Here is a 17,235-nt window from a genome sequence, read left to right on the forward strand (position 1 = left end):
TTTGAAATTGGACCATATAGAATCAGGAAAAGCTGGCCAACAACAGATATTGTTTAATCTGTTATGGTCTCTTAAACAAGTCAAATTGCTGATGCAAAACAATATCTGAGAAATACAACCAGCTTGTTCACCCTTTTTGCAGACCTCTTTTCAGGCTTGGACAACCTGGCTGCGACAGTGGAAGCCTCCTAAAAACCGCGTGCCAAGAGACATAACTGGTCTTGTGGGAACAGGATTGGGAATCCTAAATAGTATTGATTCAGAAGTATGAATGAATAAATTGGCTTCCACAAGCTGAAGATTTAACCAAAATACAACAACCACTGCAATCGTCCTTATCAGCCTTGGGAACACATCAGTGGTTGCTATCAAACATTCTAGCAATTGGGGAAAAGATAATGTAAATAATAGCAAATTGATCATTGATGCACTTAATGCCGCACAAAGCAACGTTTCCTTAGCTCTTAGCCGTATCCAGGCTCAATGATGGATGCAGTCAGTTGCTGCCTCAATTATAAGAGAAGGTGAAGAAGGCACTTTTCCCACTGAAATTAGGAAAATAGTCTGGGACAGTGCCACTGACTTTGAAAGAGATTTCCAATCCTGGTGGAATTTAGTGAATTTTACCTATGACCCTAACACAAACACAGCCACAGCATTTGCGTTGACCATAAGAAATGCCTGGGTGCATTTGATATTCCCTATCATTGCACTAGGATTAAATCATGATGGACCCACTTTCTATCCTTCTGAACATAGAGAATGGGCCCGTCAAATTGATGACAAATGGCAAACTGTCAATTTAGAGTCCTGTACCATCTGAGAACAACTAGGGTTTATCTGTGAAGGTAATGCAATTGTAGCTCAAGATATTTGTCTGGAGACAGAACAAAATAGCTGTCATTTTGATATTCATCCTAACGAGACTTCTGAAACAGTCCTTGTATCTACAGACAATGGGTGTGCCTGCTTCAGAACCGCTTGGGATACTGTGTTTATAGAAAGTACAGTAGTAGCTACTAAAAATCATTCAAATTTTTTGTGCTTGCAACTTTACTAAAATTGCAGGATGTGATTTTTCTTTTGTAGCTCCAGTTACTTCACATGAACTTTTAGAATCCAATCTCACGTTGATTCACAAGCTACTGCCTACTCCCATTGGGATGAACCTTTCTCTGGTCAAGCAATTATTACTTCATCAAGATCTAATAGAGATCCTAGGAAAAATCAAGGGGAATGGACCAGAAAACTCTGGTAACTGTTCATCATCATGTGCAAGAAATACATCGTGTTGTAGAAAGGGTGAAAAGTGATGCCGAGCACAAGTGGTGGGATACCCTTTTCGGGTGGTCACCCACCGCCACCGGTATCCTGAAGAAATTGTGTCATCCCATTGTTGTTCTTCTGATTTTAGTTATGATTGGTTTTGTTTTATCAGTAATCTTGCTTATTGTAAATTGGAGAATGATGAAACGATGAACAAAAATTAACATCTATAATTAATGCACACCACTTGGCCGACATCCTTTACACTAGAGATGTTCCCAGGACAGTAGACACAAGAAGATGATAAGGTTAGAAGATATGTTTTACATCATTTTCTTTTATGATTTTGTTCTAATCGCTGTTTTAATTATTTTTGTTTATTGTTTATAAAATTGTACTGAGTAATATCGATTATACTAGGGTTTATTACTTTACTGTTTAATATTGATGATACTGGTTTATTATTTGATCAATTTATTGTTTAATTGATTCATATTGATTATTATTTAAATAACTATTATTGATTTACTAATTGTATTTTGCTTATTGTTTAATTATAATTTGTTGTGATTACTAATATGTTGTGATTGTTTTAGTTTTCCCGTTTTCTCTTTCTTTCCCTTTTCCTCTTCTCTTTTCCCTGGGACCTGCTGCCAACACTTGACGAGTCCTGAAGACTCCACGACGACACCATGGAATCCTGCTGATGAAGATCTTTCGAGGGCAATCGTCAGTCACGGGGTGGTGTAAGAGCCCGTCAGAAGCCCCTCATTTTCCATTCTGCCTTCCGATTGCCACAAGAAAGAATCCCTTCCCCCACTGTAGTTCCGGCTTAGAACAGGACACAGCACAGGTGGGACCACTGAACCGTCATGCTGGCTGTTTCCCAACTAGGCCTGGTAAGAACTTGGCAAGGAGTTGGCAAGGACTTGGCAAAGACCTGACATGGAGCCAGCACGGGACAGCCTGATGCGCGGCCTGCTTCTAATCTCCGTTCTTAAGCCCAATGAACTTTTGGGGTGACTCTCGCGGTCCTTCATTGAAGACCCCTCATCTGCCTCGTTACCACTGTGACAAAGAAAGAATGAGAAACCCTCCTCCCAAGGACTGAGACTGAGACCCCTGCTATAGGGAGGAGGGAAATTGGTGGTCTGACCACTAATGACATGACCTGTTTCCCTTCAGTGATTCAAATGGACTTATTCTTCATTGGATTCGTCTTGCTTTGGTGGTTTCTGTGGACTCACCCGTTCCCTCGGGGCAATTACAATGGACTTTCATTATTACACTTGTTCCCCCCTCTCTCCTCTGTGGACTATAATTGGAGCCCCGAGTCGACCAGAACTTCGAAGACTCCCCGACACGACAGACGGATCCCCATCGTCCGGAGCACTGAGGATCTCGCCTGTGTTGGTAGCTATTCCCATAGCCCTGTTCTCTCTCTAACCTTTTATCTCCTTTCAGATCCCCACTATCGCGTTTACTGTTTTGGCCCCTACTAAAGGTGCATTTGTTGTGATTAACTGATAGTCCCTTGTTGTTTGCCTTTGTTGCACTTTTGGGATGGGTGAAAAGAACCATCACGACACCCCGCAAGAAACGGATCGTGACATTAAAATTGGCGTTCACGGACAGGATTTCTGTCTAGACAGAAGGGTTGCAGCTGAAAAGGCACCCCATACTGTCTTTGGCAATTCATAAAGGATCCCTTAGTGCAAAGGGCGGGACACTGTTGTTTTGTTGTTGTTGTGTGTATGTGGTCTGGGAAGGAAGGGACAACTTGAAGCAACTAAGCAGAGCCTCCCAGGCAGATGATTGTCCTTTCACCCAGCCAGGGAAGCGAAGGGCGACACAGCGAGGGCTGTGTAGTTTTGTGGAACTTAAGTTTGTAGCTTCCCTGTCGTGGTTTTGGTCCCTTCACAAAATGAGTGACAATCTTAGCCTTGAAATTAAAGCTGAATTTTATGCACTACTAGCCAAACACAATGCCAAAACCTTCTACAGAGGAGGAAAAATGGGCACAGAGTAATTGGTTGAACTTAGAAAATGTTATTGATAGAGTGTGTTCATTACAACATGAAACAAAATTCAAACTGGGCAAAAATAAAACTATCTTCTGCTCAGTTTTGGGAGCTTGTCTTATGGCAGCTATAGAAAATGGCTTCCAGCGAAGAAGTGAGGAACATGCTATAATAGACTCCCTTCAAAATCTAGTTGAAATTTTGCAAAAACAGTTCTATGAAGCAAAAAAATGTGATCTATGCATTGCGAGCTGCCTTAACAGAGGAACATATTAACAAATCCCATCATGCTGATTCCTCTACAGAGCTTGAGGAGAAGGAAACTCCTCACATTAAACAAATCTATCCTCATCAAGAACTTGAAGCAGCAAGTAATTGTGGGGAACATTGCTGCCATCACTTGAGACCCTTGATTAAAACAGAGTAGAACTATCTCAGTGATGATGATCTGGAACCTCACATCACAACCAAACGCATACCATCACAACTAAACACGGCCACCGAGCTAGCTAAGCTTAAAAGGGGAATACGGACAGCCTCCACATGAATCAGAAACAGAATATGTTTTCCGGGTGTCCCTCACTGGTGGTGATCAAATTCAATTCACTGAACAGGAAGCCAGTGGGTATTGGGGACATGGTGTCTTCTTAACAACAGGAGAGAAAGGTGACACATGGTCCCTGACACAGCGTGCCAGCTTTTTGGGCCGGGGGAACAAGCCCCTTGGAAAGGGGAGATCCCATAGCTAGAATTAGTACCCCCGACCAGCTCTTGGAAAATGTGCACAAAGCTGCTTGCCTGCAAATGACTCACAAAAAGAAATGAATTCCTGGCTTTGAATCCCTGATGCAATTACCTGTGAAGCCCAAGATAATGACCCCTTGAATTTGTGGGCTTCCAGAATCACTCAAACCTACAGCAATTCTCCTTCCAAAAACGATAGCAGCTGTATCTCCTGTAGAAAGACCAGACAGATTTCCTAGTCACTGGAACGACCCATTTGTTCCCCTTTATGACTTGTTGAGGAAAGGGGTGAAATGGGATTGGAGTCTTTCTCAGGAGTCAGCATTGCAATTGCTGATTTTTGAAGCAACAGCTCATCAAGCACTGGGCCCTATCCATCCTACAGATCCTTTCCAGGTGGAATGGGCATTTGCCTCCTCAGGGCTGTCAGTACACATATGGCAGCGGGGTCCTGAGGCTCCGACAAGACCTGTTGGTTTTGATTCCCGTGGTTCCAAAGATGCTGAGAAAAGATACACTACCTGGGAAAAAGGATTGTTGATGGTTATCTTAGCTTTCCTAGAAGTAGAAAAAATTGCACAAAAAACAACCAATTGTATTGAGAGGCCCCTTCAAGGTTATTAAGACAGTCACTAGTGGGAGTCCCCCTCCTGACGGGGTGGCCCAGAGGGCCTCAGTGAGAAAGTGGTATGCTCAGGTTGAACATTACTGTAACTTCTTCTCAATGGACAGAAGGAGCTGTAAAAACTTTAGCAATCCAAGAAACGGAGAGCTTGGACAAACCTGCCTCTGTAATCAAAGTAACCCCTCCTTTCTGCCCCGAACAATCAGCAAACTCTTGGTTTACTGATGCTTTTGCTAAAGGGGAAGGAAAAAGGATGGAAATCTAGGGCAGAAGCCCTCCACTTTTCCTCTGGTGAGCAAATGATTACAGAGGGAGAAGGTAGTACACACAGTGGGGAGCTGATAGCTGTCTGGAGTGTTTTTCAACGAGAAGCACAGAATTCCTCTTTGGTCTGCATCTACACTGACTCCTATGCTCTGTACCAAATGATCCTAATAATCCAGCTCATGACCCTGGCCAACCTGTTCTGGTGGACCTCTCTTACTATAGGACTAGTAGCACTTGTGCTAAAAACCCCCTCTGAAGAAATATGCATGGGAATCCTCTGGTGCTCTAGGGAAAGAGCATTGGACAAATACATGCTGGATAATTCCATCATTCTAACTTTTTCTGCCTCTCGGCGGCAGAATTCTGTTGTGTTTACTTTCTCAGAAGAACTCCGAGGGACATGAAGACCACCTAATCCATGATAAAACTGGTCATACTTTTCTGCATCCTACCGCAACCCCATGGCCAGAAAGCAGCTGAGTGACCGTGGTCTGAACTAATTGTGGTAGCATGCAGAAAAAGTGAAAGGATCTCTTGAAGCACAAAAAGGTTTGTACGCAGCCAAGCATACAGGATTGTTGGCACAATTTCACATGAACACAAACTGTAGAAGTAGTTTGGTTTTGGTCCAAAAATACTGAAGCACTTTTTTTTTGTTTTGTTTTGTTTTGTTTTTTGTTTTTGTTTTTGTTTTTTAAGTTGAAAGTATTGATTCAAATACTGGAGTAGGACTTGATGTTAATGTTGTGACACCTACCACCCAACCACTGGTTACACTTAGCCCGAAAATTTTTGAAATTGGACCATGTAGAATCAGGAAAACTGGCCAACAACAGATATTGTTTAATCTGTTATGGTCTCTTAAACAAGTCAAATTGCTGATGCAAAACAATATCTGAGAAATACAACCAGCTTGTTCACCCTTTTTGCAGACCTCTTTTCAGGCTTGGACAACCTGGCTGCGACAGTGGAAGCCTCCTAAAAACCGCGTGCCAAGAGACATAACTGGTCTTGTGGGAACAGGATTGGGAATCCTAAATAGTATTGATTCAGAAGTATGAATGAATAAATTGGCTTCCACAACTAAAGATTTAACCAAAATACAACAACCACTGCAATCGTCCTTATCAGCCTTGGGAACACATCAGTGGTTGCTATCAAACATTCTAGCAAATTGGGAAAAGATAAATGTAAATAATAGCAAATTGATCATTGATGCACTTAATGCCGCACAAAGCAACGTTTCCTTAGCTCTTAGCCGTATCCAGGCTCAATGATGGATGCAGTCAGTTGCTGCCTCAATTATAAGAGAAGGTGAAGAAGGCACTTTTCCACTGAAATTAGGAAAATAGTCTGGGACAGTGCCACTGACTTTGAAAGAGATTTCCAATCCTGGTGGAATTTAGTGAATTTTACCTATGACCCTAACACAAACACAGCACAGCATTTGCGTTGACCATAAGAAATGCCTGGGTGCATTTGATATTCCCTATCATTGCACTAGGATTAAATCATGATGGACCCACTTTCTATCCTTCTGAACATAGAGAATGGGCCCGTCAAATTGATGACAAATGGCAAACTGTCAATTTAGAGTCCTGTACCATCTGAGAACAACTAGGGTTTATCTGTGAAGGTAATGCAATTGTAGCTCAAGATATTTGTCTGGAGACAGAACAAAATAGCTGTCATTTTGATATTCATCCTAACGAGACTTCTGAAACAGTCCTTGTATCTACAGACAATGGGTGTGCCTGCTTCAGAACCGCTTGGGATACTGTGTTTATAGAAAGTACAGTAGTAGCTACTAAAAATCATTCCAATTTTTGTGCTTGCAACTTTACTAAAATTGCAGGATGTGATTTTTCTTTTGTAGCTCCAGTTACTTCACATGAACTTTTAGAATCCAATCTCACGTTGATTCACAAGCTACTGCCTACTCCCATTGGGATGAACCTTTCTCTGGTCAAGCAATTATTACTTCATCAAGATCTAATAGAGATCCTAGGAAAAATCAAGGGGAATGGACAGAAAACTCTGGTAACTGTTCATCATCATGTGCAAGAAATACATCGTGTTGTAGAAAGGGTGAAAAGTGATGCCGAGCACAAGTGGTGGGATACCCTTTTCGGGTGGTCACCCACCGCCACCGGTATCCTGAAGAAATTGTGTCATCCCATTGTTGTTCTTCTGATTTTAGTTATGATTGGTTTTGTTTTATCAGTAATCTTGCTTATTGTAAATTGGAGAATGATGAAACGATGAACAAAATTAACATCTATAATTAATGCACACCACTTGGCCGACATCCTTTACACTAGAGATGTTCCCAGGACAGTAGACACAAGAAGATGATAAGGTTAGAAGATATGTTTTACATCATTTTCTTTTATGATTTGTTCTAATCGCTGTTTTAATTATTTTTGTTTATTGTTTATAAAATTGTACTGAGTAATATCGATTATACTAGGTTTATTACTTTACTGTTTAATATTGATGATACTGGTTTATTATTTGATCAATTTATTGTTTAATTGATTCATATTGATTATTATTTAAATAACTATTATTGATTTACTAATTGTATTTTGCTTATTGTTTAATTATAATTTGTTGTGATTACTAATATGTTGTGATTGTTTTAGTTTTCCCGTTTTCTCTTTCTTTCCCTTTTCCTCTTCTCTTTTCCCTGGGACCTGCTGCCAACACTTGACGAGTCCTGAAGACTCCACGACGACACCATGGAATCCTGCTGATGAAGATCTTTCGAGGGCAATCGTCAGTCACGGGGTGGTGTAAGAGCCCGTCAGAAGCCCCTCATTTTCCATTCTGCCTTCCGATTGCCACAAGAAAGAATCCCTTCCCCCACTGTAGTTCCGGCTTAGAACAGGACACAGCACAGGTGGGACCACTGAACCGTCATGCTGGCTGTTCCCAACTAGGCCTGGTAAGAACTTGGCAAGGAGTTGGCAAGGACTTGGCAAAGACCTGACATGGAGCCAGCACGGGACAGCCTGATGCGCGGCCTGCTTCTAATCTCCGTTCTTAAGCCCAATGAACTTTTGGGGTGACTCTCGCGGTCCTTCATTGAAGACCCCTCATCTGCCTCGTTACCACTGTGACAAAGAAAGAATGAGAACCCTCCTCCCAAGGACTGAGACTGAGACCCCTGCTATAGGGAGGAGGGGAAATTGGTGGTCTGACCACTAATGACATGACCTGTTTCCCTTCAGTGATTCAAATGGACTTATTCTTCATTGGATTCGTCTTGCTTTGGTGGTTTCTGTGGACTCACCCGTTCCCTCGGGGCAATTACAATGGACTTTCATTATTACACTTGTTCCCCCCCTCTCTCCTCTGTGGACTATAATTGGAGCCCCGAGTCGACCAGAACTTCGAAGACTCCCCCGACACGACAGACGGATCCCCATCGTCCGGAGCACTGAGGATCTCGCCTGTGTTGGTAGCTATTCCCATAGCCCTGTTCTCTCTCTAACCTTTTATCTCCTTTCAGATCCCCACTATCGCGTTTACTGTTTTGGCCCCTACTAAAGGTGCATTTGTTGTGATTAACTGATAGTCCCTTGTTGTTTGCCTTTGTTGCACTTTTGGGATGGGTGAAAAGAACCATCACGACACCCCGCAAGAAACGGATCGTGACATTAAAATTGGCGTCACGGACAGGATTTCTGTCTAGACAGAAGGGTTGCAGCTGAAAAGGCACCCATACTGTCTTTGGCAATTCATAAAGGATCCCTTAGTGCAAAGGGCGGGACACTGTTGTTTTGTTGTTGTTGTGTGTATGTGGTCTGGGAAGGAAGGGACAACTTGAAGCAACTAAGCAGAGCCTCCCAGGCAGATGATTGTCCTTTCACCCAGCCAGGGAAGCGAAGGGCGACACAGCGAGGGCTGTGTAGTTTTGTGGAACTTAAGTTTGTAGCTCCCTGTCGTGGTTTTGGTCCCTTCACAAAATGAGTGACAATCTTAGCCTTGAAATTAAAGCTGAATTTTATGCACTACTAGCCAAACACAATGCCAAACCTTCTACAGAAGGAGAAAAATGGGCACAGAGTAATTGGTTGAACTTAGAAAATGTTATTGATAGAGTGTGTTCATTACAACATGAAACAAAATTCAAACTGGGCAAAAATAAAACTATCTTCTGCTCAGTTTTGGGAGCTTGTCTTATGGCAGCTATAGAAAATGGCTTCCAGCGAAGAAGTGAGGAACATGCTATAATAGACTCCCTTCAAAATCTAGTTGAAATTTTGCAAAAACAGTTCTATGAAGCAAAAAAATGTGATCTATGCATTGCGAGCTGCCTTAACAGAGGAACATATTAACAAATCCCATCATGCTGATTCCTCTACAGAGCTTGAGGAGAAGGAAACTCCTCACATTAAACAAATCTATCCTCATCAAGAACTTGAAGCAGCAAGTAATTGTGGGGAACATTGCTGCCATCACTTGAGACCCTTGATTAAAACAGAGTAGAACTATCTCAGTGATGATGATCTGGAACCTCACATCACAACCAAACGCATACCATCACAACTAAACACGGCCACCGAGCTAGCTAAGCTTAAAAGGGAATACGGACAGCCTCCACATGAATCAGAAACAGAATATGTTTTCCGGGTGTCCCTCACTGGTGGTGATCAAATTCAATTCACTGAACAGGAAGCCAGTGGGTATTGGGGACATGGTGTCTTCTTAACAACAGGAGAGAAAGGTGACACATGGTCCCTGACACAGCGTGCAGCTTTTTGGGCCGGGGGAACAAGCCCCTTGGAAAGGGGAGATCCCATAGCTAGAATTAGTACCCCCGACCAGCTCTTGGAAAATGTGCACAAAGCTGCTTGCCTGCAAATGACTCACAAAAAGAAATGAATTCCTGGCTTTGAATCCCTGATGCAATTACCTGTGAAGCCCAAGATAATGACCCCTTGAATTTGTGGGCTTCCAGAATCACTCAAACCTACAGCAATTCTCCTTCCAAAAACGATAGCAGCTGTATCTCCTGTAGAAAGACCAGACAGATTTCCTAGTCACTGGAACGACCCATTTGTTCCCCTTTATGACTTGTTGAGGAAAGGGGTGAAATGGGATTGGAGTCTTTCTCAGGAGTCAGCATTGCAATTGCTGATTTTTGAAGCAACAGCTCATCAAGCACTGGGCCCTATCCATCCTACAGATCCTTTCCAGGTGGAATGGGCATTTGCCTCCTCAGGGCTGTCAGTACACATATGGCAGCGGGGTCCTGAGGCTCCGACAAGACCTGTTGGTTTTGATTCCCGTGGTTCCAAAGATGCTGAGAAAAGATACACTACCTGGGAAAAAGGATTGTTGATGGTTATCTTAGCTTTCCTAGAAGTAGAAAAAATTGCACAAAAACAACCAATTGTATTGAGAGGCCCCTTCAAGGTTATTAAGACAGTCACTAGTGGGAGTCCCCCTCCTGACGGGGTGGCCCAGAGGGCCTCAGTGAGAAAGTGGTATGCTCAGGTTGAACATTACTGTAACTTCTTCTCAATGACAGAAGGAGCTGTAAAAACTTTAGCAATCCAAGAAACGGAGAGCTTGGACAAACCTGCCTCTGTAATCAAAGTAACCCCTCCTTTCTGCCCCGAACAATCAGCAAACTCTTGGTTTACTGATGCTTTTGCTAAAGGGGAAGGAAAAGGATGGAAATCTAGGGCAGAAGCCCTCCACTTTTCCTCTGGTGAGCAAATGATTACAGAGGGAGAAGGTAGTACACACAGTGGGGAGCTGATAGCTGTCTGGAGTGTTTTTCAACGAGAAGCACAGAATTCCTCTTTGGTCTGCATCTACACTGACTCCTATGCTCTGTACCAAATGATCCTAATAATCCAGCTCATGACCCTGGCCAACCTGTTCTGGTGGACCTCTCTTACTATAGGACTAGTAGCACTTGTGCTAAAACCCCCTCTGAAGAAATATGCATGGGAATCCTCTGGTGCTCTAGGGAAAGAGCATTGGACAAATACATGCTGGATAATTCCATCATTCTAACTTTTCTGCCTCTCGGCGGCAGAATTCTGTTGTGTTTACTTTCTCAGAAGAACTCCGAGGGACATGAAGACCACCTAATCCATGATAAAACTGGTCATACTTTTCTGCATCCTACCGCAACCCCATGGCCAGAAAGCAGCTGAGTGACCGTGGTCTGAACTAATTGTGGTAGCATGCAGAAAAAGTGAAAGGATCTCTTGAAGCACAAAAAGGTTTGTACGCAGCCAAGCATACAGGATTGTTGGCACAATTTCACATGAACACAAACTGTAGAAGTAGTTTGGTTTTGGTCCAAAAATACTGAAGCACTTTTTTTTTGTTTTGTTTTGTTTTGTTTTTTGTTTTTGTTTTTGTTTTTTAAGTTGAAAGTATTGATTCAAATACTGGAGTAGGACTTGATGTTAATGTTGTGACACCTACCACCCAACCACTGGTTACACTTAGCCCGAAAATTTTTGAAATTGGACCATGTAGAATCAGGAAAACTGGCCAACAACAGATATTGTTTAATCTGTTATGGTCTCTTAAACAAGTCAAATTGCTGATGCAAAACAATATCTGAGAAATACAACCAGCTTGTTCACCCTTTTTGCAGACCTCTTTTCAGGCTTGGACAACCTGGCTGCGACAGTGGAAGCCTCCTAAAAACCGCGTGCCAAGAGACATAACTGGTCTTGTGGGAACAGGATTGGGAATCCTAAATAGTATTGATTCAGAAGTATGAATGAATAAATTGGCTTCCACAACTAAAGATTTAACCAAAATACAACAACCACTGCAATCGTCCTTATCAGCCTTGGGAACACATCAGTGGTTGCTATCAAACATTCTAGCAAATTGGGAAAAGATAAATGTAAATAATAGCAAATTGATCATTGATGCACTTAATGCCGCACAAAGCAACGTTTCCTTAGCTCTTAGCCGTATCCAGGCTCAATGATGGATGCAGTCAGTTGCTGCCTCAATTATAAGAGAAGGTGAAGAAGGCACTTTTCCCACTGAAATTAGGAAAATAGTCTGGGACAGTGCCACTGACTTTGAAAGAGATTTCCAATCCTGGTGGAATTTAGTGAATTTTACCTATGACCCTAACACAAACACAGCCACAGCATTTGCGTTGACCATAAGAAATGCCTGGGTGCATTTGATATTCCCTATCATTGCACTAGGATTAAATCATGATGGACCCACTTTCTATCCTTCTGAACATAGAGAATGGGCCCGTCAAATTGATGACAAATGGCAAACTGTCAATTTAGAGTCCTGTACCATCTGAGAACAACTAGGGTTTATCTGTGAAGGTAATGCAATTGTAGCTCAAGATATTTGTCTGGAGACAGAACAAAATAGCTGTCATTTTGATATTCATCCTAACGAGACTTCTGAAACAGTCCTTGTATCTACAGACAATGGGTGTGCCTGCTTCAGAACCGCTTGGGATACTGTGTTTATAGAAAGTACAGTAGTAGCTACTAAAAATCATTCAAATTTTTGTGCTTGCAACTTTACTAAAATTGCAGGATGTGATTTTTCTTTTGTAGCTCCAGTTACTTCACATGAACTTTTAGAATCCAATCTCACGTTGATTCACAAGCTACTGCCTACTCCCATTGGGATGAACCTTTCTCTGGTCAAGCAATTATTACTTCATCAAGATCTAATAGAGATCCTAGGAAAAATCAAGGGGAATGGACAGAAAACTCTGGTAACTGTTCATCATCATGTGCAAGAAATACATCGTGTTGTAGAAAGGGTGAAAAGTGATGCCGAGCACAAGTGGTGGGATACCCTTTTCGGGTGGTCACCCACCGCCACCGGTATCCTGAAGAAATTGTGTCATCCCATTGTTGTTCTTCTGATTTTAGTTATGATTGGTTTTGTTTTATCAGTAATCTTGCTTATTGTAAATTGGAGAATGATGAAACGATGAACAAAATTAACATCTATAATTAATGCACACCACTTGGCCGACATCCTTTACACTAGAGATGTTCCCAGGACAGTAGACACAAGAAGATGATAAGGTTAGAAGATATGTTTTACATCATTTTCTTTTATGATTTGTTCTAATCGCTGTTTTAATTATTTTTGTTTATTGTTTATAAAATTGTACTGAGTAATATCGATTATACTAGGTTTATTACTTTACTGTTTAATATTGATGATACTGGTTTATTATTTGATCAATTTATTGTTTAATTGATTCATATTGATTATTATTTAAATAACTATTATTGATTTACTAATTGTATTTTGCTTATTGTTTAATTATAATTTGTTGTGATTACTAATATGTTGTGATTGTTTTAGTTTTCCCGTTTTCTCTTTCTTTCCCTTTTCCTCTTCTCTTTTCCCTGGGACCTGCTGCCAACACTTGACGAGTCCTGAAGACTCCACGACGACACCATGGAATCCTGCTGATGAAGATCTTTCGAGGGCAATCGTCAGTCACGGGGTGGTGTAAGAGCCCGTCAGAAGCCCCTCATTTTCCATTCTGCCTTCCGATTGCCACAAGAAAGAATCCCTTCCCCCACTGTAGTTCCGGCTTAGAACAGGACACAGCACAGGTGGGACCACTGAACCGTCATGCTGGCTGTTCCCAACTAGGCCTGGTAAGAACTTGGCAAGGAGTTGGCAAGGACTTGGCAAAGACCTGACATGGAGCCAGCACGGGACAGCCTGATGCGCGGCCTGCTTCTAATCTCCGTTCTTAAGCCCAATGAACTTTTGGGGTGACTCTCGCGGTCCTTCACTGAAGACCCCTCATCTGCCTCGTTACCACTGTGACAAAGAAAGAATGAGAACCCTCCTCCCAAGGACTGAGACTGAGACCCCTGCTATAGGGAGGAGGGGAAATTGGTGGTCTGACCACTAATGACATGACCTGTTTCCCTTCAGTGATTCAAATGGACTTATTCTTCATTGGATTCGTCTTGCTTTGGTGGTTTCTGTGGACTCACCCGTTCCCTCGGGGCAATTACAATGGACTTTCATTATTACACTTGTTCCCCCCCTCTCTCCTCTGTGGACTATAATTGGAGCCCCGAGTCGACCAGAACTTCGAAGACTCCCCCGACACGACAGACGGATCCCCATCGTCCGGAGCACTGAGGATCTCGCCTGTGTTGGTAGCTATTCCCATAGCCCTGTTCTCTCTCTAACCTTTTATCTCCTTTCAGATCCCCACTATCGCGTTTACTGTTTTGGCCCCTACTAAAGGTGCATTTGTTGTGATTAACTGATAGTCCCTTGTTGTTTGCCTTTGTTGCACTTTTGGGATGGGTGAAAAGAACCATCACGACACCCCGCAAGAAACGGATCGTGACATTAAAATTGGCGTCACGGACAGGATTTCTGTCTAGACAGAAGGGTTGCAGCTGAAAAGGCACCCATACTGTCTTTGGCAATTCATAAAGGATCCCTTAGTGCAAAGGGCGGGACACTGTTGTTTTGTTGTTGTTGTGTGTATGTGGTCTGGGAAGGAAGGGACAACTTGAAGCAACTAAGCAGAGCCTCCCAGGCAGATTATTGTCCTTTCACCCAGCCAGGGAAGCGAAGGGCGACACAGCGAGGGCTGTGTAGTTTTGTGGAACTTAAGTTTGTAGCTCCCTGTCGTGGTTTTGGTCCCTTCACAAAATGAGTGACAATCTTAGCCTTGAAATTAAAGCTGAATTTTATGCACTACTAGCCAAACACAATGCCAAACCTTCTACAGAAGGAGAAAAATGGGCACAGAGTAATTGGTTGAACTTAGAAAATGTTATTGATAGAGTGTGTTCATTACAACATGAAACAAAATTCAAACTGGGCAAAAATAAAACTATCTTCTGCTCAGTTTTGGGAGCTTGTCTTATGGCAGCTATAGAAAATGGCTTCCAGCGAAGAAGTGAGGAACATGCTATAATAGACTCCCTTCAAAATCTAGTTGAAATTTTGCAAAAACAGTTCTATGAAGCAAAAAAATGTGATCTATGCATTGCGAGCTGCCTTAACAGAGGAACATATTAACAAATCCCATCATGCTGATTCCTCTACAGAGCTTGAGGAGAAGGAAACTCCTCACATTAAACAAATCTATCCTCATCAAGAACTTGAAGCAGCAAGTAATTGTGGGGAACATTGCTGCCATCACTTGAGACCCTTGATTAAAACAGAGTAGAACTATCTCAGTGATGATGATCTGGAACCTCACATCACAACCAAACGCATACCATCACAACTAAACACGGCCACCGAGCTAGCTAAGCTTAAAAGGGAATACGGACAGCCTCCACATGAATCAGAAACAGAATATGTTTTCCGGGTGTCCCTCACTGGTGGTGATCAAATTCAATTCACTGAACAGGAAGCCAGTGGGTATTGGGGACATGGTGTCTTCTTAACAACAGGAGAGAAAGGTGACACATGGTCCCTGACACAGCGTGCAGCTTTTTGGGCCGGGGGAACAAGCCCCTTGGAAAGGGGAGATCCCATAGCTAGAATTAGTACCCCCGACCAGCTCTTGGAAAATGTGCACAAAGCTGCTTGCCTGCAAATGACTCACAAAAAGAAATGAATTCCTGGCTTTGAATCCCTGATGCAATTACCTGTGAAGCCCAAGATAATGACCCCTTGAATTTGTGGGCTTCCAGAATCACTCAAACCTACAGCAATTCTCCTTCCAAAAACGATAGCAGCTGTATCTCCTGTAGAAAGACCAGACAGATTTCCTAGTCACTGGAACGACCCATTTGTTCCCCTTTATGACTTGTTGAGGAAAGGGGTGAAATGGGATTGGAGTCTTTCTCAGGAGTCAGCATTGCAATTGCTGATTTTTGAAGCAACAGCTCATCAAGCACTGGGCCCTATCCATCCTACAGATCCTTTCCAGGTGGAATGGGCATTTGCCTCCTCAGGGCTGTCAGTACACATATGGCAGCGGGGTCCTGAGGCTCCGACAAGACCTGTTGGTTTTGATTCCCGTGGTTCCAAAGATGCTGAGAAAAGATACACTACCTGGGAAAAAGGATTGTTGATGGTTATCTTAGCTTTCCTAGAAGTAGAAAAAATTGCACAAAAACAACCAATTGTATTGAGAGGCCCCTTCAAGGTTATTAAGACAGTCACTAGTGGGAGTCCCCCTCCTGACGGGGTGGCCCAGAGGGCCTCAGTGAGAAAGTGGTATGCTCAGGTTGAACATTACTGTAACTTCTTCTCAATGACAGAAGGAGCTGTAAAAACTTTAGCAATCCAAGAAACGGAGAGCTTGGACAAACCTGCCTCTGTAATCAAAGTAACCCCTCCTTTCTGCCCCGAACAATCAGCAAACTCTTGGTTTACTGATGCTTTTGCTAAAGGGGAAGGAAAAGGATGGAAATCTAGGGCAGAAGCCCTCCACTTTTCCTCTGGTGAGCAAATGATTACAGAGGGAGAAGGTAGTACACACAGTGGGGAGCTGATAGCTGTCTGGAGTGTTTTTCAACGAGAAGCACAGAATTCCTCTTTGGTCTGCATCTACACTGACTCCTATGCTCTGTACCAAATGATCCTAATAATCCAGCTCATGACCCTGGCCAACCTGTTCTGGTGGACCTCTCTTACTATAGGACTAGTAGCACTTGTGCTAAAACCCCCTCTGAAGAAATATGCATGGGAATCCTCTGGTGCTCTAGGGAAAGAGCATTGGACAAATACATGCTGGATAATTCCATCATTCTAACTTTTCTGCCTCTCGGCGGCAGAATTCTGTTGTGTTTACTTTCTCAGAAGAACTCCGAGGGACATGAAGACCACCTAATCCATGATAAAACTGGTCATACTTTTCTGCATCCTACCGCAACCCCATGGCCAGAAAGCAGCTGAGTGACCGTGGTCTGAACTAATTGTGGTAGCATGCAGAAAAAGTGAAAGGATCTCTTGAAGCACAAAAAGGTTTGTACGCAGCCAAGCATACAGGATTGTTGGCACAATTTCACATGAACACAAACTGTAGAAGTAGTTTGGTTTTGGTCCAAAAATACTGAAGCACTTTTTTTTTGTTTTGTTTTGTTTTGTTTTTTGTTTTTGTTTTTGTTTTTTAAGTTGAAAGTATTGATTCAAATACTGGAGTAGGACTTGATGTTAATGTTGTGACACCTACCACCCAACCACTGGTTACACTTAGCCCGAAAATTTTTGAAATTGGACCATGTAGAATCAGGAAAACTGGCCAACAACAGATATTGTTTAATCTGTTATGGTCTCTTAAACAAGTCAAATTGCTGATGCAAAACAATATCTGAGAAATACAACCAGCTTGTT

Source organism: Vidua macroura, chromosome 17 (assembly GCF_024509145.1).
Source record: "Vidua macroura isolate BioBank_ID:100142 chromosome 17, ASM2450914v1, whole genome shotgun sequence".
NCBI lineage: Eukaryota > Metazoa > Chordata > Aves > Passeriformes > Viduidae > Vidua > Vidua macroura.